The sequence below is a fragment of the Schistocerca cancellata genome, chromosome 5 (assembly GCF_023864275.1).
Source record: "Schistocerca cancellata isolate TAMUIC-IGC-003103 chromosome 5, iqSchCanc2.1, whole genome shotgun sequence".
Lineage (NCBI taxonomy): Eukaryota > Metazoa > Arthropoda > Insecta > Orthoptera > Acrididae > Schistocerca > Schistocerca cancellata.
In genome coordinates this window covers 614,712,903-614,737,442 of record NC_064630.1, presented here as the reverse complement: position 1 = coordinate 614,737,442, position 24,540 = coordinate 614,712,903, and positions in this window count along the sequence as shown.

Here is a 24,540-nt window from a genome sequence, read left to right as displayed (position 1 = left end):
TCAATGTGTTCTTTTTTCCATTTCAAGGAGTGTAGAATCTTATCCTTGGACGGTTGCGGGGGTAACTGATACAAACAACGCGCCAGCATTAAAATTAGTTGGTTTATTAACTACCAGATATTAATTAACGGGGACCAAAAATACTAAAAAAGGAGGATAGGATCCTCACCTCCAGTCCCGATTCATATTTCATATTTAATTAGTGAAAAGAAAAGTGTTAATAAACAAACTACATTTCAATTTTATCCACGATTTTGGCTTCATTACGTAGTCTTGACTACATGATAAACAATATCTGTGGAAGTTGTATGCAACGTATCGTCATAATATTTAGCCAACCAATTTTCTAGGACACCAAAAATGTAAATGCATGAAATTGTTCTTACAGCGGATGTATGTTTGAGTGCGATGAACTATATTGAGAAACGGAACATCCATTACGTACTTGCATGTTTATCTGCGAAAATGGTCCTTGTCGGTACATCAGCATAGAGTTCGAATAGAATCGCTGGAACATTGCAAACCATTCAGATTAATCGAACACACAAATACGCATAATGCTGGTACCACCAGGATGTGTTCTTTCTCCTCACCCCCGTGGCAGTAATTGAATTAAAAGTCAGCCGGGAAATACATTTAAATCAATTGACGACCATTGAGCCAGCGTCACGAATTTTCAAACGTCCACTGCCATGTATGAAGGCGAGTGACACCACGAGTGTTAATGTCGATCGAGTGGTGTCGTCGTGATCGTATTGAATGACATTGAGCGGTTACAGAGCGGAGGGCAGCAATCGGACCGAATCGAGTATTTGTGTGGCTTGCGGTTCTCAGTCGCATTTTATAATAAGATGCAGCCAACAAATAGCTAACAAAAGCGTCACTTAACGTTAAGAAATTTTCCTGCTTATTAAGAAACAACATTAGTTAGAAACACTGTAATACTTCAAGATGAACTTAATTTGAACTGAATTTGGTGAATTCGACAGGTAGCTAAGTTAATTTGAACTGAATTTGGTGAATTCGACAGGTAGCTAAGCAAAGTAGGCCGCTTCTCTCGCCGGCCGCTGTGGCCGAGTGCAGTTCCGTTTCAGCCGCGCTAGCGAGTGGCCGCTGTTAACTGCTGCGCTGCACTTCCGTATTTATATCGCAGTGGTTTTGCTTCGCCGAGTGCTGCCCGTCCGTTAATCTCCGTGTTCTTTCATATTCCTTGTGATCTGATCTCTCTTTCTGGTCTTGCTGCTGCTAATTGGAATTTCGGTTGTTTGACTGAAACTGCGTTGCAGGATCAACCATGGCTACAAACCTCACGAAGAATAGCCTGGTATTTGCTATTGACAAGGAATCCCGTCCTGTTCAGCCGACATCCCTGGAAATAGATGACTGGATTACACAGGTAATTGGTTTCAATTCTGAAACCGTCCATACCTGGCAGCTGGATCAGGAAAAATACTGTGGTTTTTTTTTTTCAAGTTAATCAGTGCTGCGTCTGTTGATAAAGAGTTACGAAAGTTGAGCTATGAAGTAGATTTTCTGCATAGAAACGGTTATAAAAGTAAGGTTTACATCTATAGAGCGGACATTCATTACGAAACTGTTCGTGTCTTGAATCTTCCCATTGAAATTGAAAATGATAAGATTAAGGGAGCTCTTTCAAACTACAGGGACGTTAAATCAATTGCAAACGAAAGATGGTCGCCTCGCTTTAAACTGCAGTGTTTCAACGGGGTCTGCTGTGTAAAGATGACGTTAAGACGAATATTCCGTCTCACATAGCTGATTGTGGGTATACGGAACAAATTATTTATACAGGTCAGGAAGCTACATGTCATGTATGTAACTAAACCGGCAACTTCAGACAGGAATGTCCGCGGCGAAACTGTTGTCCTTAAAAGTAATTTGATACAGCGTCAGAAGCTTACCTTAAACGAAATGTTACCAAAGAATAGCCCGGATCAACTGGTTGAGGATGTTAACGCAGCGAGCCAAGCTGATGTCTCCCTTCACAATAACAGTCAATTTCCCCCGCTAACAACGAAGGGAAACTCTGTTACCACTACTCGTTAAACTGAAATGTATCCGAGAAAACGACCTCTTCAGACAACTGATAGTTGTTCAGAGGACAATCTGTCGTGTCCAACTCCCACATTTCGCAAGCAAAAACAGTCCGATGAGGAGGCAGAGGAACCGGAAGGCAAAACGCGAATGGAAACTGATGAATAGAAAGATAATACACATACGGTACCAGAAAATGAAGAGGGTGTAAACAGCATAAATTTGCAGGAAACAACAGGTGCAGTAGCCGATTGCAAAGATCAACAGCTATGTGTTAATAAACAAATTCAGGGAGAGGCTGCAAAACTGCAGTCTCTATTCGTTTCCCTCCATCAGGAAGTGAGTGGTATTAATAAAGAACGAAGAAGTGGTTGTCAAACTGAAATCACGGTCAACACCTCAGGACAGGCGCCGGCAACAGAAATTGCTAAAGCGTCTGCTGCTGCTCCAGATGAGCTGCGAAGTAAAATACCGACGCAACCAAATGAGAATGTAGCTTGTAACTAAGGGAAGGGGAAACCCGGAAAGGGCTACCCAAACCCAAGGAATGTTCGGTCCGAAACGGTCCTACACGAAGAACTGGAAGAAAAATCAGAAAGTTTACCAGGAAGTCAGTCTCCTTGCGGTACAAGAGATAACATCAGAAGTAGAAAAAAACGGGACAGTAACTAATAAACTGATTGAAGTGTTATTCCGTGTTCAGCCTTCCGAGGAAACTGTTGCAGCTTCACTGAACAATGAACCACAGGAAGCTAAATTAGTTCATCAAAACAACTACACAGTGACAGCGCAATGACGCAATCTTATTCTGTCACCACAATAGACATAAATAAAATTACGTCCGATTTGAAATTATCGGCCCTTAAGGAACTTTTGTATGAATCCGTGACTGATATTCCCCTATTACAAGAAGTTATAATTTCGGATTTAGTAATTCCCGGTTTTGTCAGTTACACAGGCCTGAAGCACGGTATTTCCCAGAGGCTGTGTACTGGTTGCTGGGAAATTATGTTAATTACGTCCTTAACAAATTAGGAACTGAGAGCAGCATAGAGTTCAAGGTACTCATGCTGTGTGAATTCCACAAAATTTGAAGGTATTCGAATCACAAGAAAAAGTTCGGTAATATGTTAAAAATTATGTTTGAAAGTATGGGCACTGGTTAATATAAAAAGAAAGACTGTGTTGACAGTGATGTATTGTAGTTACCTTAAGGATATTATTAAAAGTTTACTGTATAATTTTGGCTTGTGCTTTTTCTACTTCAGAGAGTATTTTTTGAAATTTTATAAGCTAATGTACAGAATTTATGTGACAGTCAGATTGTGTGTCTAATAGTGTCAAAACACAATACATTACATCTGCATTATTTGTTTATATTAGAAATCAGGAAATTGACAGTTTCTAGGGAAATGTCCTTATCGACTGGTTAAAACCACAAGATCCCATCTGATACAATGTAATATTCAATGGCTGGCACAGTGTTCTGTTCATTTTTGCACTGTGATGTGTAAGTCAGTTTTGCAGTGACAGACTTATTATACAGGTCTGATCACTTCATATACTTAACATTCAATCAATATCCAGAAAGTGTAGTTGGAAAGCCCAGACAGCTTTATAATATTTCCTTTCCGCCATTCTCAAGTATTTAAGAAATTGTCTAATATGATTATTAAACTGTTTTTATGTGTGATGGGTATAAATCTTCCATATTCTGTATTTGGTGACTTCTATACATTTGCGTGAAGTATTCATAGCTAGTCTGACTAAGTTGAGAAAGTTAAAGATCAGTTTCTACCCTTAACCTATCTCTCACACAGATGATTTCCTTGTGTACATTAATATATCAAAAATCATCCCACCAACTCGCTGATGTCTTTCATAAAGAGCTATTTATGCTTCTGTAACGATTGGAGCATATGAAATTCAAAGTGCAGATTTCATTTCTTCATGTTTAAGTTTGAATGTCTTTAGAAAAGAAAAATCTTGATCTTTAACTTACTACTTTCCGGCAATTTAGTCAGTAACACAATCTTCTGTTGTATTTCTTTAACATCAGCATAATTCCAATGATCAAACTGTTTTTGTATAAATCATTTCATGTATATCATGTATACATGGTTAGTATATGTACTTTGTATGAATTTGGAATGTGTAACATTTTTCTTAATAAATGTTTTTATTTTTAAAAAAAGCTGTTCTGGGCGCTTCAGTCCGGAACCATGCGGCTGCTATGATCGCAGGTTCGAATCCGGCCTCTGGCATGGATGTGTGTGGTGTCCTTAGGTTAGTTAGGTTTAAGTAGTTCTAAGTCAAGGGGACTGATCACCTTAGATGTTAACTCCCCTAGTGCTTAGAGCTACTTCTCTGAACCGCTTCCCTCAGGGGCAGAGGTAAGTGGGGCGTGGCCACCATGGGTAGCATGACGACAGAGGTGGAATGTTTTATTGTTTGTATTCCACTAGTCACAACTCGCTGGCCTGTGCGACCCGTACCGATCAGCTGTTATGGTATAAATTTTGACACGAAAGAAATATGGATTCGCGAATCCATTTTAGTGAGACAATCATTTTGAAATGCGGTGCATATTTGTTGCAAGGCATTTATAATACAGCGTAATGAGTACAAGGTAAACGACATTCAAAACACTTGATAAACCTTTGTGATTCTGACTCGTACTTAAGTCTAATATTGCATGTAAGTAAAATTAATGTTATCAGTCGATCACCTGTTCACACAGACAACACAGCAACACTTCGTCAGACGATGAATAACTTTTGGATTGCTGATGAAGGCAGCAATCAACAGCGAACAGTGACACGAGGTGTCCCGAATGATGCCGACTTCTAATGGAGCCGGTGGACAACTTATCGCAGCCTTACTGTAGTTAGTCCATCGTGGGATCACAACGCAGTAATTTATGCAGGTTATCCATTAATAAAAAGACTGGTATACACGTGGCCTGAGGTTCCGTCGCACAATGTCAGTATTGGCTCTTGAGCGTAAAAGTTTGACGACCGCTGCCTTAAAGGCTGATACCTGTGTGCCAGTCAGTACATCCTTTGACGGTCACTGCAGTAAACTTAGATTACATCTTGGCTTTATAGTACCTTCCCCATCATCATTCAAACCATCAGTGTCTCAACATAGGCAAGAAGTTGGGTGAAACTGTTTTATAACCGCAGTGAGGTGATGAATACGACTACTCTCTAGAAAACGAAGAGACAAGAACAGTAGTTTTGGAGTATTTTTTAGTTCAAACGGTGACTGATGTGTTGTAGCATCTCATTTCACTAAATTCAAATTATCAGGTATTATTTTGTATTATGTTCGTGACAAACCAAATTCATAGCTACAAAGAGGGATGAAAAATAGTTTCTTCTTATTTCACTTGTGTTGTTGTTGTCTTCAGTCCAAAGACTGGTTTGGTGCAGTTCTCCATGCTACTCTATCTGGTGCAACCCTTTTCATTTCCGAATAACTACTGCATCCTACATCCCTCTGAATCTGCTTACTGTATTCACCTCCTGGTCTCCCTCAACGATTTTTTCCGACATTTGTCCCCCAGTGCTAAACTGGTGAACCCTTGAAGCCTCAGAATGTGTCCCACTAACGGATGCCTTCTTTTGGTCAGGTTGTACCACAAATTTCTCTTCTCCCCAATTCTATTTTGCACCTCCTCATTAGTTACGTGATCTTCCCATCTAATCTTCAACATTCCTCTAAAGCGCCATTTTTCAAAAGCTTCTATTCTCTTCTTGTCTAAACTGATTATTGTCCTTGTTTCACTCCCATACATGGCTACACGCCATAAAATACTTTCGGAGAGGACTTTCTGACACTTAAATCTATACTTGATATTACCAAATTTCTCTTTTTCATAAACGCTTTGTATGCCACTGCCGATCTCCATTTTATATCCTCCCTCCTGCGTCCATCATCAGTTATTTTGCTTCCCAAATAGCAAAACTCATCTACTACTTTAAGTGTCTCATTTCCTAATATAATTTCCTCAGCATCACCTGATGTAAGTCGACTACATTCCATTATCCTCCTTTTGTTTTTGTTGATGTTTATCTTATACCCTCCTTTCAAAATACTGTCCATTCCATTCAACTGCTCTTTCAAGTCCTTTGCTGTCTCTGACAAAATTGCAGTGTCATCGGCAAACCTCAAAGTTTTTATTTCTTCTCTCTGACCTTAATTCCTACTCCAAATCGTTCTTTTGTTTCCCTTACTGCTTGCTCAATATACAGAGTGAACAACGTCGGAGATAGGCTACAACCCTATCCAACGGCCTTCTCGACCGCTGCTTGCCTATCGTGCCCCTCAACTCTTATAACTGCCATCTGGTTTCTATACAAATTGTAAATAGCCTTTTGCTCTCTCTCTATTTTATCTCTGCCACTTTTAGAATGCAAAAGAGAGTATTCCAGTCACCATTTTGAAAAGCTTTCTGTGCGTTTGCAAATGCTATGAACGTAGGTCTGCCTCTCCTTAACCTTTCTTCTATGGAAGTCGTAGGGTCAGTATTGAGTCTCGTGTTCCTACATTCCTCTTCAATCCAATCTGATCTTCCCCGAGGTTGGCTTCTACGAGTTATTCCATTCTTCTGTAAAGGATTCGTGCTAGTACATTGCAACCATGAGTTATCAAACTGAAAGTTCTGTAATTTTCACACCTGTCAGCACCTGCTTTATTTGGAACTGGGATTTTTACATTCGTCTTGAAGTCTGAGAGTATGTCGCTTGTGTCATACATCTTGCTCAGCAGGTATGAGTTTTGTCATGCATGGCTTTCCCAAAGCTATCAGCAGCTCTAATGGAATGTTATTTTACTCATTTTATTTTACCTACACATATTTTAACAGTGACTGGAATTTATGAAAGTAAATCATTTTCGATTTATTCAAAAAATAGACTTACAGCTCTTTTCTTACGAATGTTTATTGATTAAACATGACGGATGCTTTTAGTTACATTATGACTTTCTAACGTTCCATGAAAATTCGGATACGAAAACAGTTTTCACAAATGGAATAAAACAGAATTATTTCTCATAAAAATAGCTTTTATCTTTTGTTGACATTGTCATAAGTTATTTACTTATTGTATGTTTTCTGAGGCAACAAAAACGTTTCCCTTTACCTCCATTGCTGAGACTGAAGTTCTTTGATACTGATACGAAGGTTTCGTTTTCATTGTGTTGTATCAGAAATTCGCCCTATTCCATACACTGCATGTACATTTCAAATCGATTGAAAGTCTATAGTAAACTACAGTCGTTTAACACACCTATTGAATTCTTCCCCCATACCTGCTTATTGACCTTTTCAAATGTTCCGCACAACGATTGACAGTATGTACGCAGTATCTGGTGTCTTGAAGAAACAAATGAAAATATACGGTAAAGTTTTTCTGGATATCTAGGCAAAAAAGAATTTCTTATTCTAAGAAGTGAGTCTAAACACATGTTTCTGCTATTTTGACTCACAGAAAGATGCATAAATGTTTAGTGAATGTAGCTTTGACTAAAAGAACCAAAATATATTCGCACACGTGCAAGAGAGGCTTACGAGCGTTTGCGAAAAAAAATGCGGCGACAAGGTCTCTCAAATGTAAAAAATGGTGTTTCCCGAAGAGGTCTTTCACGTAATCAGCGGTTGTTAAGAACGCTACAACAAGAACAAGTTGCGTAACAATAACTGAAGGAGACTAAGGACATCTCTAGGTTAGGAAAAAATCAAATGTACTTCAGCGACGACTGCCGTCTTAACATTATTCACGCAGTATACTTTTCGGCTTATGCCCGTACTATATTCACTCCGGGTTTAGCCTTTCCAATAATGCCTCACAGACGTTACAGTTTCTTCTCAGTGCATATCCTTTACTCGATTTCTTAGCTGGTATACTGGAACTGAACACACAGCAGTCGAATCATCATAGTTTTTGGACAGATGTAAAGCAGACATTGTCGAATCAGATGTGAAGGAACTATAGGTACCAGGCTACCTCTAACAGTTAACTGGCGAAACTGCTTTTAGTATTTGAGAAATACATTCCTGATGATATTTACAAATTTCAAAAAGAAGATTTTTTTTTTTCGTCATCAGGCTTCTTACTGGTTTGATGAGGCCCGCCATGAATTCCTCTCCTGTGCTAACCTCTTCATCTCAGAGTAGCACTTGCAACCTACGTCCTAAGTTATTTGCAGAATGTATTAGAATCTCTGTCTTCCTCTACAGTTTTTGCCCTCTACGGCTCCCTCTAGTACCGTGGAAGTTATTCGCTCATGTCTTAACAGATGCCCTATCATCCTGTTTCTTCTCCTTATCAGTGTTTTCCACCTATTCCTTTCCTCTCCGATTCTGCGCAGAACTAACTCATTCCTGACCTTATCAGTCCACCTAATTTTCAACATTCATCTCTAGCATCACATCTCAAATGCATCGATTCTCTTCTGTTCCGGTTTTCCCATAGGCCATGTTTCACTACCATATACTCCTGTACTCCAGACGTACGTTCTCAGAAAATTCTTAATCAAATTAAGGCCGATATTTGATGTTAGTAGATTTCTCGTGGCCAGGAATGCCCTTTTGGCCAATAGTAGTCTACTTTTGATGTCCTCCTTGCTCTGTCCGTCATTGGTTATTTTACTGCCTTGGTAGCAGAGTTCCTTAACTTCATCTACTTCGTGACCATCAATCCTGCTTTTAAGTTTCTCGCTGTTCTCATTTCTACTACATCTCATTACCTTCGTCTTTCTTCGATTTTCTCCCAGTCCATACTCTGTACTCATTAGACTGTTCATTCCGTTCAATAGATCATGTAAATCTTCTTCACATTCACTCAAGATAGCAATGACATTAGAAAATCGTATCATTGATATCCTGTCACCTTCAATTTTAATTCCACCCGTGAACGTTTCTTTTATTAATATCATTGCTTCCCCTATGAACAGACTGAACAGTAGGGGCGAAAGGGTTAATCCTTGTCTTACACCATTTTTCATACGATCACTTCGTTCTTGGTCGTCCACTCTTATTATTCCCTCATGGCTGTTGTACATATTGTATATGGCCCGTCTCTCCCTGTAGTTTTACACTTTTTTCAGAATTTCGAACATCTTGCACCATTTTACTTTGTCGAAAGCGTTTTCCAGGTCTACAGATCCTATGAACGTTGCTGATTCTTCCACCTATAGGGGCAGTTTCCCACCCTTAGGACAGAAGAGTGCCCTGAATATCTGTCCGCTCCTACGTCTTCTTTGACAAGGCCTTTGCCAGAATGATGGTGACTTCTTATGCCGAAAGTCTTCGGCCACCAATGCTGATTATTATTAATCAAAATTTAAGCTGCGGCGGGATTCGAATCCGGGACCATAGACAGAAGAGGATACCCCTAGACGATGTTTATGGAATTGTATATTGATGTCTTCTTTTCAACATGAAAAGAAGTTCGAAAAATAACAGTATTTAAGTTTTTTGCTTTTGTTAAGAAGCGCCGGTTTTTATATGCGACGTATTATCTCCCTTTGTGTATTATACACAACGATTTTCAGTATGGAAATGTTGCAGTGCCTGTTTATATTCGTAAACGAGTGTCTGTCCTGGTTGGGAGGGGGGTGGGAGTTTGAGAGGATGAATCTTATAACAATGAAAAAATATCAGTCACTTTTCATATAACCAACGTAATTCTTAGACATGATACTTGATAGTGAAACTTAACCTACCCTGATAATATTTCATCCTGCTAAAGACTAAATATTCGCAGCACATGAATTTTGGGATTTAAACAATATTGCTTCAAAAATCCCACCGTTCCGCTGTATAAAACATCTGCACCTCTTTACGTATGTTTTCTGATTCACGTTCGCTTGTTTGAAGTCCATGTTAGCTTGCAAGTAAATTTGTAATTTTGTCAGTGAGTTGATCTCTGCTTGTGTCTATAACTGCATGTTAATTTTTTTTTTTGTTTTTTTTTGTTTCGTGCCCCACTGTCGAGTTTAGAATGAGTCTCAGGATAAGGAGATTCACACACACTACCGCGTGTGTGCAGATTTCATAAAAATTTCCACAGCTCCAGTATTAAAAATTCTTGGTCCGACATCCTTTCAAATATCAGCTGAATTTTCACGTCTTAGAAAATCTTTCACAATTATTTGTACGTCTTGTTCTTCGTCTTGCTTTACAATCTCCTGATCACCATATGTAATGACCTATTCTCTCACTGAAACGTCTTCTTTTCTACGTTTCCCGTATCTTGATTCCGAGTTTGAGGCTGTTTATCCCTTGGATTCAATTATAGTACTGTGTCGCACTTAAACAAACACATCCCGATTTTGACATAATCACACATCGAATCCCACTGAAACGTTTATTGTCATTCCCTGCTTGGCAACAATATATTTCTGTCGCCAATATATCTACATATTTTTCTCAGTTTAATGGAAACTTTAGAATTCCTTTACAGTTCAAAGCTGTGCTGGTCCACACTAATCTTCTTTCTTCACCAACTGTTAAGTTCAGAGTTCTGCCAGAACCATTCAAACAGTCTCACGCTTGGAATCATAGCTGTCCTCTTTCATCAACCCTCCAAGTATTCCACCGTCCATTCTGAGACTCTACACTCCTTAAACCCAGTGTAGTTTGCAGTAAGGTAAAGCACTCACCGTTGTGACTGACAACTCGCAATTTCTCACAAACACAACTTTTATTTATGTAAGTTCACAAGGTTGATGACTGAACGACAAACGAACGGTAACAATAATTATGTCAGTAAAAGTCACACAATAGAGGCAAAAAATAGTTCACTTCTAATTTTCCACAAAGGTTCGTGGTAACACACACTTACACTCACACTAGTAACAGGCCAGTTCAGAGACGAAGACGTAATCTTTAACGGTCGAACTACACTAGGTCGGCATTCGGAGTGAACTGTACTTCGGGACTGGCTCTAGCCCCTAAACAGATGTCTGCAGCCAGTCAGGTTTTGGCGTAGTGATACTTCCTGCAGGCCATGACTCGAGCTCCCCCTGCAGGAAGTAGTGCTCGGAATGTCTGTTTTCATAATCTTCAATGTAAATAGCCGGTGTTTACCATGGTGCTTTTGGTACGCCTTGGACATAGACAACCTCGTCCTCTGCGGTGTAATATGGGTTGCCGGCCCTCAGGGGCTACGTTGGCTCCAGTATAACATTCACTACTGTCGTCGTCTACAACAGAGTAATTATTGCAACAGACCTGTTATATTTCGTTAACAATTTAATATATGTGTCAAGTGTATGTTCTCACGATTTTGGCGTTATGTAACTCAATCACTAAAAACAAAATCCTCATAGGATCGCTTTGTAGTCTGTCTGTCTGTGTGTCTATCCGACTGTTAAGACCCTTTTTTATCAGCAGTGGGTATAGATATCAATTTAACATTTATGAAACATGCTCAGGTCTATGTTATATTGGTAGCGTAAAAATTTAAGCTTCAAGTGAAATCAATCAAAAGATATGGCCACTTATGTCACTTATTTCGATACAAAACACTCTCAAAGGCTGTAGGATACTTCCTTTTGACCCACAGCTGGGCCGATCTCGGCGTGCCAAACTTCGCAATTGCCATGTGTTTGGTCCGCGCGAGGGCCAATACGCGGGTTGTCTCGGTTTTGCTCGGTGCTTCTCTGAAGTACCAGGAAAAGCTTGATGTTTCATTGAGCATTGCGGTGACCCATTTGTCGGTCGGCGCAACTGTCTCAGTTCAGCAGAATCGGTCTGTCAGCCCTGTTTAACCTTCGCTATTTGTTCATTGTATGAAGGAGGTTGACAGTTCTAGGGTGACTGTTTGCACAAAAAGAGGCAGTCTAGCGACCTATCGTCGCAGTACTTTAAAATGAACGGGAAAGACAGAACAGAGGAAACAGACTTCTCTGTTCGCATAACAACAGCTACTGCATATCTGCTATGAAACGGCATTGCAATACCGTGCTGAAAGAATTTAAAGATTTAGTTGAGAATCAGAGATCAAAATATTATAACGTTCGACAGATGGGATTCAGTGTTCTGCACGTAGAGAGCTCTTTATGCTAAATTTGCAGGCATGGAGCACGTGGAGAAATTGGTTGTACGAATTGCAAGATTTCTGAAGATGTACGTATTATTCCATTGTCATTTGCAACCGTTTTCAATGGAAAAGAACGAAGAGTATGGAGACTCCGTATATTACTGCAAAGTACACTGGTTAAGTCAAGAGGCATAGTTGGACCATTTTTTTCCATTTAAAACTCCCTATTTTTTAATTTATCAAGGAAAATGAACTGCAGAAACGGAAATTAGAACGTAAGGCATTCATAAAGAAAATCGTGTTGTAGAAGTGACACATTCTGACAAACACAAAGCCTACTACCCTGAGCTCACTGCCGTTAAAGAAAGGGCGAGGTTTGAAGAATTTGTGGTTACAAGGATAGTTTTATAAAGAGTTTGAAGACTCTGTCTGTCTTACACACGTTTCCGAGCTGTTTAGAAGACCGTTTGCAGTTTCAGTTGAAAGTGCTCCTGTGCTTGTGCAGATGTAACTGACTGAGCTGCAAGGTGTTTCAAGATTTAATGACAAGATTTTTTTTTCGTCATCAGGCTTCTTACTGGTTTGATGAGGCCCGCCATGAATTCCTCTCCTGTGCTAACCTCTTCATCTCAGAGTAGCACTTGCAACCTACGTCCTAAGTTATTTGCAGAATGTATTACAATCTCTGTCTTCCTCTACAGTTTTTGCCCTCTACGGCTCCCTCTAGTACCGTGGAAGTTATTCGCTCATGTCTTAACAGATGCCCTATCATCCTGTTCCTTCTCCTTATCAGTGTTTTCCACCTATTCCTTTCCTCTCCGATTCTGCGCAGAACTAACTCATTCCTGACCTTATCAGTCCACCTAATTTTCAACATTCATCTCTAGCATCACATCTCAAATGCATCGATTCTCTTCTGTTCCGGTTTTCCCATAGGCCATGTTTCACTACCATATACTCCTGTACTCCAGACGTACGTTCTCAGAAAATTCTTAATCAAATTAAGGCCGATATTTGATGTTAGTAGATTTCTCGTGGCCAGGAATGCCCTTTTGGCCAATAGTAGTCTACTTTTGATGTCCTCCTTGCTCTGTCCGTCATTGGTTATTTTACTGCCTTGGTAGCAGAGTTCCTTAACTTCATCTACTTCGTGACCATCAATCCTGCTTTTAAGTTTCTCGCTGTTCTCATTTCTACTAAATCTCATTACCTTCGTCTTTCTTCGATTTTCTCCCAGTCCATACTCTGTACTCATTAGACTGTTCATTCCGTTCAATAGATCATGTAAATCTTCTTCACTTTCACTCAAGATAGCAATGACATTAGAAAATCGTATCATTGATATCCTGTCACCTTCAATTTTAATTCCACCCGTGAACGTTTCTTTTATTAATATCATTGCTTCCCCTATGAACAGATTGAACAGTAGGGGCGAAAGGGTTAATCCTTGTCTTACACCATTTTTCGTACGATCACTTCGTTCTTGGTCATCCACTCTTATTATTCCCTCATGGCTGTTGTACATATTGTATATGGCCCGTCTCTCCCTGTAGTTTTACACTTTTTTCAGAATTTCGAACATCTTGCACCATTTTACTTTGTCGAAAGCGTTTTCCAGGTCTACAGATCCTATGAACGTTGCTGATTCTTCCACCTATAGGGGCAGTTTCCCACCCTTAGGACAGAAGAGTGCCCTGGATATCTGTCCGCTCCTACGTCTTCTTTGACAAGGCCTTTGCCAGAATGATGGTGACTTCTTATGCCGAAAGTCTTCGGCCACCAATGCTGATTATTATTAATCAAAATTTAAGCTGCGGCGGGATTCGAATCCGGGACCATAGACAGAAGAGGATACCCCTAGACGATGTTTATGGAATTGTATATTGATGTCTTGTTTTCAACATGAAAACAAGTTCGAAAAATAACAGTATTTAAGTTTTTTGCTTTTGTTAAGAAGCGCCGGTTTTTTATAAGCGACGTATTATCTCCCTTTGTGTATTATACACAACGATTTTCAGTATAGAAATGTTGCAGAGCCTGTTTATATTCGTAAACGAGTGTCTGTCCTGGTTGGGAGGGTGGTGGGAGTTTGAGAGGATGAATCTTATAACAATGAAAAAATATCAGTCACTTTTCATATAACCAACGTAATTCTTAGACATGATACTTGATAGTGAAACTTAACCTACCCTGATAATATTTCATCCTGCTAAAGACTAAATATTCGCAGCACACGAATTTTGGGATTTAAACAATATTGCTTCAAAAATCCCACCGTTCCGCAGTATAAAACATCTGCACCTCTTTACGTATGTTTTCTGATTCACGTTCGCTTGTTTGAAGTCCATGTTAGCTTGCAAGTAAATTTGTAATTTTGTCAGTGAGTTGATCTCTGCTTGTGTCTATAACTGCACGTTAATTTTTGTTTTTTGTTTTTTTTGTATTTTTTGTTTCGTGTCCCACTGTCGAGTTTAGAATGAGTCTCAGGATAAGGAGATTCATACACACTACCGCGTGTGTGCAGATTTCATAAAAATTTCCACAACTCCAGTATTAAAAATTCTTGGTCCGACATCCTTTCAAATATCAGCTGAATTTTCACGTCTTAGAAAATCTTTCACAATTATTTGTACGTCTTGTTCTTCGTCTTGCTTTACAATCTCCTGATCACCATATGTAATGACCTATTCTCTCACTGAAACGTCTTCTTTTCTACGTTTCCCGTATCTTGATTCCGAGTTTGAGGCTGTTTATCCCTTGGATTCAATTATAGTACTGTGTCGCACTTAAACAAACACATCCCGATTTTGACATAATCACACATCGAATCCCACTGAAACGTTTATTGTCATTCCCTGCTTGACAACAATATATTTCTGTCGCCAATATATCTACATATTTTTCTCAGTTTAATGGAATCTTAAGAATTCCTTTACAGTTCAAAGCTGTGCTGGTCCACACTAATCTTCTTTCCTCACCAACTGTTAAGTTCAGAGTTCTGCCAGAACCATTCAAACAGTCTCACGCTTGGAATCATAGCTGTCCTCTTTCATCAACCCTCCAAGTATTCCACCGTCCATTCTGAGACTCTACACTCCTTAAACCCAGTGTAGTTTGCAGTAAGATAAAGCACTCACCGTTGTGACTGACAACTCGCAATTTCTCACAAACACAACTTTTATTTATGTAAGTTCACAAGGTTGATGACTGAACGACAAACGAACGGTAACAATAATTATGTCAGTAAAAGTCACACAATAGAGGCAAAAAATAGTTCACTTCTAATTTTCCACAAAGGTTCGTGGTAACACACACTTACACTCACACTAGTAACAGGCCAGTTCAGAGACGAAGACGTAATCTTTAACGGTCGAACTACACTAGGTCGGCATTCGGAGTGAACTGAACTTCGGGACTGGCTCTAGCCCCTAAACAGATGTCTGCAGCCAGTCAGGTTTTGGCGTAGTGATACTTCCTGCAGGCCATGACTCGAGCTCCCTCTGCAGGAAGTAGTGCTCGGAATGTCTGTTTCCATAATCTTCAATGTAAATAGCCGGTGTTTACCATGGTGCTTTTGGTACGCCTTGGACATAGACAACCTCGTCCTCTGCGGTGTAATATGGATTGCCGGCCCTCAGGGGCTACGTTGGCTCCGGTATAACATTCACTACAGTCGTCGTCTGCAACAGAGTAATTATTGCAACAGACCTGTTATATTTCGTTAACAATTTAATATATGTGTCAAGTGTATGTTCTCACGATTTTGGCGTTCTGTAACTCAATCACTAAAAACAAAATCCTCATAGGATCGCTTTGTAGTCTGTCTGTCTGTGTGTCTATCCGACTGTTAAGACCCTTTTTTCTCAGCAGTGGGTATAGGTATCAATTTAACATTTATGAAACATGCTCAGGTCTATGTTATATTGGTAGCGTAAAAATTTAAGCTTCAAGTGAAATCAATCAAAAGATATGGCCACTTATGTCACTTATTTCGATACAAAACACTCTCAAAGGCTGTAGGATACTTCCTTTTGACCCACAGCTGGGCCGATCTCGGCGTGCCAAACTTCACAATTGCCATGTGTTTGGTCCGCGCGAGGGCCAATACGCGGGTTGTCTCGGTTTTGCTCGGTGCTTCTCTGAAGTACCAGGAAAAGCTTGATGTTTCATTGAGCATTGCGGTGACCCATTTGTCGGTCGGCGCAACTGTCTCAGTTCAGCAGAAACGGTCTGTCAGCCCTGTTTAACCTTCGCTATTTGTTCATTGTATGAAGGAGGTTGACAGTTCTAGGGTGACTGTTTGCACAAAAAGAGGCAGTCTAGCGACCTATCGTCGCAGTACTTTAAAATGAACGGGAAAGACAGAACAGAGGAAACAGACTTCTCTGTTCGCATAACAACAGCTACTGCATATCTGCTATGAAACGGCATTGCAATACCGTGCTGAAAGAATTTAAAGATTTAGTTGAGAATCAGAGATCAAAATATTATAACGTTCGACAGATGGGATTCAGTGTTCTGCACGTAGAGAGCTCTTTATGCTAAATTTGCAGGCATGGAGCACGTGGAGAAATTGGTTGTACGAATTGCAAGATTTCTGAAGATGTACGTATTATTCCATTGTCATTTGCAACCGTTTTCAATGGAAAAGAACGAAGAGTATGGAGACTCCGTATATTACTGCAAAGTACACTGGTTAAGTCAAGAGGCATAGTTGGACCATTTTTTTCCATTTAAAACTCTCTATTTTTTAATTTATCAAGGAAAATGAACTGCAGAAACGGAAATTAGAACGTAAGGCATTCATAAAGAAAATCGTGTTGTAGAAGTGACACATTCTGACAAACACAGTCCACTACCCTGAGCTCACTGCCGTTAAAGAAAGCGCGAGGCTTGAAGAATTTGTGGTTACAAGGATAGTTTTATAAAGAGTTTGAGGACTCTGTCTGTCTTACACACGTTTCCGAGCTGTTTAGAAGACCGTTTGCAGTTTCAGTTGAAAGTGCTCCTGTGCTTGTGCAGATGTAACTGACTGAGCTGCAAGGTGTTTCAAGTTTTAATGACAAATCTTGTTACGTTAAAACTGTCCAGTAAGTCTACATTACTTTCCGCTTATCGTAGATCGCGATCACGAGACTACTTGAGTGTGAAACCATGTGGAACTGTCGGAGTCCGTCCATACGCCGATAGTTTGTACCATATATAAATTTCATTATGTCTTCAGAGTACCAAAAGTAATGAAATAATATTGACAATTTGTTTTGTTTGTGACCTATACTGTCGATAAATGCGAAATGTAGAACCACGTCGCATGCAGCGCTACTGCACTGCCATTTAAATAAGGCACTTTCGCAGTTTTCCCCTCTTCCCTCTCCTTGCGCTCAGACAGCGTGGCGTGGGGCTAAGGAAAATGTGCAGCTAGAGTGAGCGTTTTTGGTACTCTCGCATGGGCAAGGTCCGTGAGACGAAAGTTTGGTCACTCATGACCTATAGCCACGAAATTTGACAAGAAGCCTGAGGTTTCACAGCACAAGTAAAGACAAAAATCTGAAAATTGTTAATTTGTAATTATATCACGTACAAAAATATTTTGTTGCCACTTGTTCTTCGTGTGTCTGCATATGTTTCCGTGTCTTTTCTTAGCAACTGGTAGCAGTATCAAGTTGCAGTTTAGGTACTGCGATCTAAAGTCCCTTGACGTAAAATTCTCAAGGTTCTACGTCAGCGCAATTAAAAGATATCACTAATCCATGTTACATATTTTGATACTGAAAAACTCACTCATCAAAACCTATAGGATACTTCCCTTTGACCTAGAATCGTAAAATTTGGCAGGAAGCAAAGACTAAATCTGCAGTCCGGAACCGCGGGACTGCTACGGTCGCAGGTTCGAATCCTGCCTCGGGCATGGTGTGTGTGATGTCCTTAGGTTAGTTAGGTTTAAGTAGTTTTAAGTTCTAGGGGACTTATGACCTAAGATGTTGAGTCCCATAGTGCTCAGAGCCATTTGAACCATTTGAAAGACTAAATCCGAAAAGTGTTAATTTTTATTTATATCACACTACTTTGACTGTTCGGTCAGTTCTGGGTAGAATAGTTCAACGAAACGCACACAGCACTGATGTAATATTCTACAATATTTATTATTTGTTTCACGAACCAGTTTTCAGCTGTTACGCAATCGTCAGGTACAAATAAAAATATGTGGTACAGTAAAATGTTGTTGGATCAATGATTTTTAACTAGTCAGTTAACAGAGTATCTCCACTTCCAGAAGTGAAAATGTTAATCTTAGAATTAGAACTAAACAAGAGGGAGTATTTCAGTACAAATGCAATTTAAGATTATTTAACTAAGATAAAACGTGTGGAACATTAACTAATGAACTACAGACAAATTACAACAGTTGTACAGAGAAGAAAAAATTGGACGGTAATGTTCGGTGACGTAGTCCCATGATGTGGCTGAATAAAATAATATTGTCTTTAATAGGTTCTAATTTACAAACATATAAGTTATACTACTGATATTAAGCAGGTGAGTGAAGCCGTTGTGATTGTACAAAGTAAAATTTTTTAACACAACGAGAGAAATTATACTGACTAAATTAAAGGAAAATGGGGCATGTGAGTGAGAGTGGTAATTTACAACGTGGCCAGGATGGGATTATGAATAGTATCTGCAGTTAGTAGAAGTGGAGAGTAAGGGAACTGTGACAGGTCATTCAGTGCTAAGTTTGGGCTGATGGACACATATTATTATTCCCATTATTCCACAATTGTTCACCTTTCTTCCCGTTTTTTGTTAGGACTCCATTTTCTCACGAACGGATAGTGGTATAGATTTGCGATGTACGTCCAGTATTAGTCTATACAGTCTCTTGGCTGTGTATGAAATTTATGTTTCTAAGATAGTGTAGTCAAAATATGTGGCAATATACGTCACGTATTTTGAGACTCACAAACGGACTCATCAGAACTATCTACATATATGCCGCGTCTGGGGGGCTAGCAGCAGACCGCATGCTTGAAGTTGTGGGATTCAATCTCGGTGTGGCCAAGGATTTTCCAATCTTCCTCTTAAAAGTGCCTTCACCTATCAACGATGTGATAAGTTGTCAGAAACAATGCCTGGTTCAGATGTCACTTTAAACTAGAAGTTCCATTTCCCATGCAGAAGGAACAGGGCAAGTTAGAGACACTCAAGTCACTGAAGTGGCGTCAATAAAAAGACTTGCACGAGGTCATTAAGCCACACAGAATTATTAGTATTATCTATATTCAAAACGAAGTTTGTACGGAACTGTCAGAAAGCAATTCCTATTCGTACTTGTCCGGTTTGTAATTATTTACAACATTAGTGTTCTAAAAATAATTTATGTGAGGAGAGAGAAAACGTTTTAAATGTTGACAACCTATCCCCAGTCCCAGCGGAAGGGATAAGCACTAGCTAAGGCAGCGTCGAAATCGGGAGAAACATCAAAAATATTTCCGTCAGCCAATTCCGAATTAAATCTTTCTGATAATTTGGTTCGTTCTGTGAGAACACCACTGCTATCTTTCCCCACCATCATTCAGTGTAGAAGTTGGTCCGAATTACTTTCCAGTTCTCTTGGTAAGTGTTCCCCTGGTAATCATTTCTCACCCAGTCCCGTACATGTACGTTTCTTCTGGAGTGTTCGTCAGAACCAAGACGTATTTTTATTCATCTTATATCATTCATAGGAAGTTTACAACTTTCTGTATTGGTCTTGTAGGTTTCATACCTTCTGCACAAACCACATCATTTGAAGAATTGGCAAAAGATAACCTGCTAGCTAAAGTGGACCTGTGAGGGCAGGTTGGAGAAGCGTCTACATACCTCATCTCGAAGACTTGTTGAAACTTATTCACATTACATTTTCGAAACTTTCATTCTTCTCTGCCAGCAGGTATTTCGAAACATTCTATATAATGCAACCGAATGAATTTGCATATCACAACTGGAACCAGAACCGGTCTGGTGCAGACAAAAAATTAAATCTGTGCACCATTTGCAGAGACCAAGCTATGCCATAGAGCCTAGTACGATAGCTTGCCAACTGCTTCAGGCACAGCGTACGTCTGGCAACACAATGTTTTCACATTCTGTTTCGGATCCAGACAAACCTTTTGTGTCAAGGGCGGTTTGCCGCTATGGCCGAGTGGTTCTACTTGCTTCAGTCCGAAACCACGTGGCTGCTACGGTCGCAGGTTCGAATCTTGCGTCGGGCATGGATGTGTGTGTTGTCCTTAGATTAGTTAGGTTTAAGTAGTTCTAAGTCTATAGGTTTGATAACCTCAGATGCTAAGTCCCATAGTGCGCAGAGTCATTTGAACCATCAAGGGCGGTTTGGGTTATCAAAATTCATCTATAAATACGTACACATTAGAGGTATCCGTGGTGTTCTCATCGACCGAGAGTGACAAATATGAAATACCTGAAAAATGTCATATTACGGCCAAAAGGAAGCAATGACGGGAGCGGCAGCTACAAACGTGGCTCCGCTCCCTCGCGCCACCTGACGTTACTCGGTCTCCCCAGCAGGCCGGAGCTGCTACGAGCTGCCCAACTCGCCTTCCGCACACGCGTCGTTTCGGCCCTCTCTGACTGGTCCCAACAGCCGTAATTGTAGGTATATAAGCGGGAAATAGTGCCAGTCCCGAATTGCCGATGACACCGCCTTCCTCGCCCTTTATCCTACCTTTCAACGGTCCCAACGTACCCTTCAAACCCGCCTCGATCAGTTCACTGCCTGGCGCAACCAGTAGCTCCTTCGCATCAACCTTCCCAAGACCAAGGCAATCATCACAGGTCTTACCACGCATTCCTTCTGGCTCTACAATTTTTACCTAACCATTTACGGTCGTCGTATCCTCCTCAGTCCTACACTGAAATACCTTGGCCTCTCCCTTGACCGTCACCTCACCAGGACTCCCCATGTCCTTACAATCCAATGCAAAGCCCACAATAGACTCCACCTCCTGAAACTCCTGTCCAGCGAGACATGGGGATTGCATCCTTCCACCTTCCTTCACACCTACAAATCCTTGATCTGCCCCAGCCTTTGTTATACCAGCGTCGCTAGGATTCCTGCATCTCCCAGATTCTACAGGGTGTTACAAAAAGGTACGGCCAAACTTTCAGGAAACATTCCTCACACACAAAGAAAGAAAATATGTTATGTGGACATGTTGGCCGTTCCTTATTGTAACCCCCTGTATAAATCCCTTCAAATCCTAGAAAGCCATGCACTCTGCCTCATCTTCTGTATCTGTCTTCTGTCCCCCATGAAAATCCTCTACAGCCTCATCCCTATCTCCCATCTTATTCTTTCCCTCGAACACATCCATATCCTGTACATTTTGTGCCGACTCAATCCCCCCACCCCCGGGGTCTCCACTCCTCTCCACTCCCAGCCCATTGCCGCACCTTTACCACTGTGTCCCGCCCTCTCTCCATCTCCACCCCCACAAACCTCCCTTCCCAACGAAAGTACCTCTACCTACCCCTCCTCGATGATGACTTCAACCTGATCTCTACCCCTCGTACCAACTCTAACCCCACCTTCCAACTCCTATTCCTCAGGGCTCCCTCTCCACTCCTCTACCCTTCCCCTGCGCGATTTTCCTCGCTCCTACAGCCCCTCCCTTTCCTGTGCCCCCTCCTGGGTCTCTGAGGTGTGTTGTCATCAGCTGAACGAGGTAACACTGTAACAATATAATGTGTGTTTCAGTGCTGCCTGGGTCGTATACACTGAAGCGCCGAAGAAACTGTTATAAGCATGCGTATTCAAATACAGAGATATGTAGATAGGCAGAATAAGATGCTGGTGTTGTCAACGCCTGTATAAGACACGAAGTTTCTGGCGCAGTTCTTAGATCATTTACTGCTGCTACAATGGCAGGTTATCATGATATAAGTGAGTTTCAACATGGTGTTATAGTCGACGCTCGAGCGATGGGTCACAGCGTCTCCGAGGTAGCGATGAAGTGGAGCTTTTCCCTATGACTATTTCACTAGCGTACTGTGAATATAAAGAATCCGACAAAAAATCGAATCTCCGACAGCGCTGAGGCCGGAAAACGATCCTGCAAGAACGGGGTCAACGACTACTGAAGAGAATCGTTCAGCGAGACAGAAGTACAACCCTTCCGCAAATTGCTGCAGATGCAAATGCTGGGCCATCAACAAGTGTCAACGTGCGAAGCGTTCAACGAAACATCGTCGATATGGGCTTCGGAGCCGAAGGTCCACCCGCGTATCCTTTAGGACTGCAAGACATAAAGTTTCACACCTCGCCTCTGTCCCGTCAGCACCGACATCGGACTGTTGATTCCTGAAAACATGTTGCCTAATCTGACGAGTCTCGTTTTAAATTGTATCGAGCCGATGGATGTGTACGGGTATGCAAAAAACCTCATGAATCCATAGAACCAGCATGTCCGCAGGGGACTGTTCAAGCTAGTGGAGGCTCTGTAATAGTGTGAGGCTTGTGCAGGTAGAGTTATATGGGACCCATAATACGTCTAGATACGACTCTGACAAGTGACACGTAAATCAGCATCCTGTATGATCACCTGCATCCATTCATATCCATTGTGTATTCTGACGGACTTGGGCATTTCCAGCAGGACAATGCGAAGCGCTCACGTCCAGAATTGCTAAAGAGTTGCCTCAGAAACACTCTTCCGAGTTTAAACACTTTCACTGGCCAGAAAACTCACCAGACATGAACATTATTGAGCATATCTGGGATGCCTTGCATCGTGCTGTCCAGAAGAGATCACCACTCCCTCGTACTCTTACCGATTTATGGACTGCCCAGCAGGATTCATGGTATCAGTTCCCTCCTGCACTACTTCGGACATTAGACATGCCACGCCGTATTGTGGCACTTATGCGTGCTCTCGGGGCCCTACGCAATATTAGGCAGGTGTGTAGTATATTTTGCTCTTCAGTGTAATAATTGGGCTAAAAAATGGTTCAAATGGCTCTGAGCACTATGGGACTCAACTGCTGAGGTCATTAGTCCCCTAGAACTTAGAACTAGTTAAACCTAACTAACCTAAGGACATCACAAACATCCATGCCCGAGGCAGGATTCGAACCTGCGACCGTAGCGGTCTTGCGGTTCCAGACTGCAGCGCCTTTAACCGCACGGCCACGTCGGCCGGCTAATTGGGCTACTAATGAAGTACATACTGATGCAGTGTTGTACAGTACACCGTCCTCAGACACCTACAGAAGTACCTGCATACGTACCCGCTACATCCTGTTTCTGAATGCTCTCACGCAATTGTGGAATTTCTGTTTAAATGCCTATTTACAATTGCGTATTGTCATTTAATCTCCAGATTTGTTAAGTTAGTAGTTTATACAAGGTTTTCTACTGTGGATTCTTGAGTACACTAACACCGGCTAAATCAGCGTATTTTATTTCTTTTCTTTTTTTTTCAAGGGCTCTTACTGAGCATATTGTTGAAATTTAGAGACCAGCTTACCCTAGACGTAGGAACAGCAGGCAAAGGATTATTTCGTGGTCATTGCTCCGTTTATAGCTTCATTCACCACTAATAATCGGTCAGGACTACTATATCCACTTCTAAAGGGAATTTTTTCTTTTGTTTTATTATAATCCATTGTCAGTCGTCAGTTGAAAATTTATTTTTATTTCTCTTTACCTGTTTCAACAAATTAATTTTTCCTCGTCAGGAATCTACAATATTAGGAATATTATAGATCTTCAGACCTTGACTATACATTTATGTAAATTATAAGAAATGTGTTGCACTTACTTAGAAGTGTCTTAGATGATTTCAATGTCTTCATGGAACCATAATTCCGTGATATGTCCAAGAACGTACATATTGTATGTGATTATTGTGAACACAGACTGAGATATTGACAATTTACAGTAACTTAATTACATCTATGTATATGTCAAGCTGTTGTGGCAGCAGCAACGAACATATCTAATACCATACAAAAATTATAACTAAGGTATATAAAGAAGAAATACGTAACACATTTGAAACACATGGCACATAGTTCTAATATATAGTTCACAAGAGGATAAAATTAATCAAAACTAGACATAGTTGTCTCACTGGGAATTCCGCGATCGTTCAATAAGTAAAATATGGAGTTTCAGTCTTCGATCGCTATTCTTTATTTTCAATTACCGGTTTCGGGCTAGCTGCCCATCTTCAGATCATATGTTGTAGTTACAGAGTAACTTGTCCGTACAGAACACACAGACTTATGACAGTGAACAGTGTGTTCTGTACGGACAAGTTACTCTGTAACTACAACATATGATCTGAAGATGGGCAGCTAGCCCGAAACCGGTAATTGAAAATAAAGAATAGCGATCGAAGACTGAAACTCCATATTTTAGGATAAAATTAAGGTT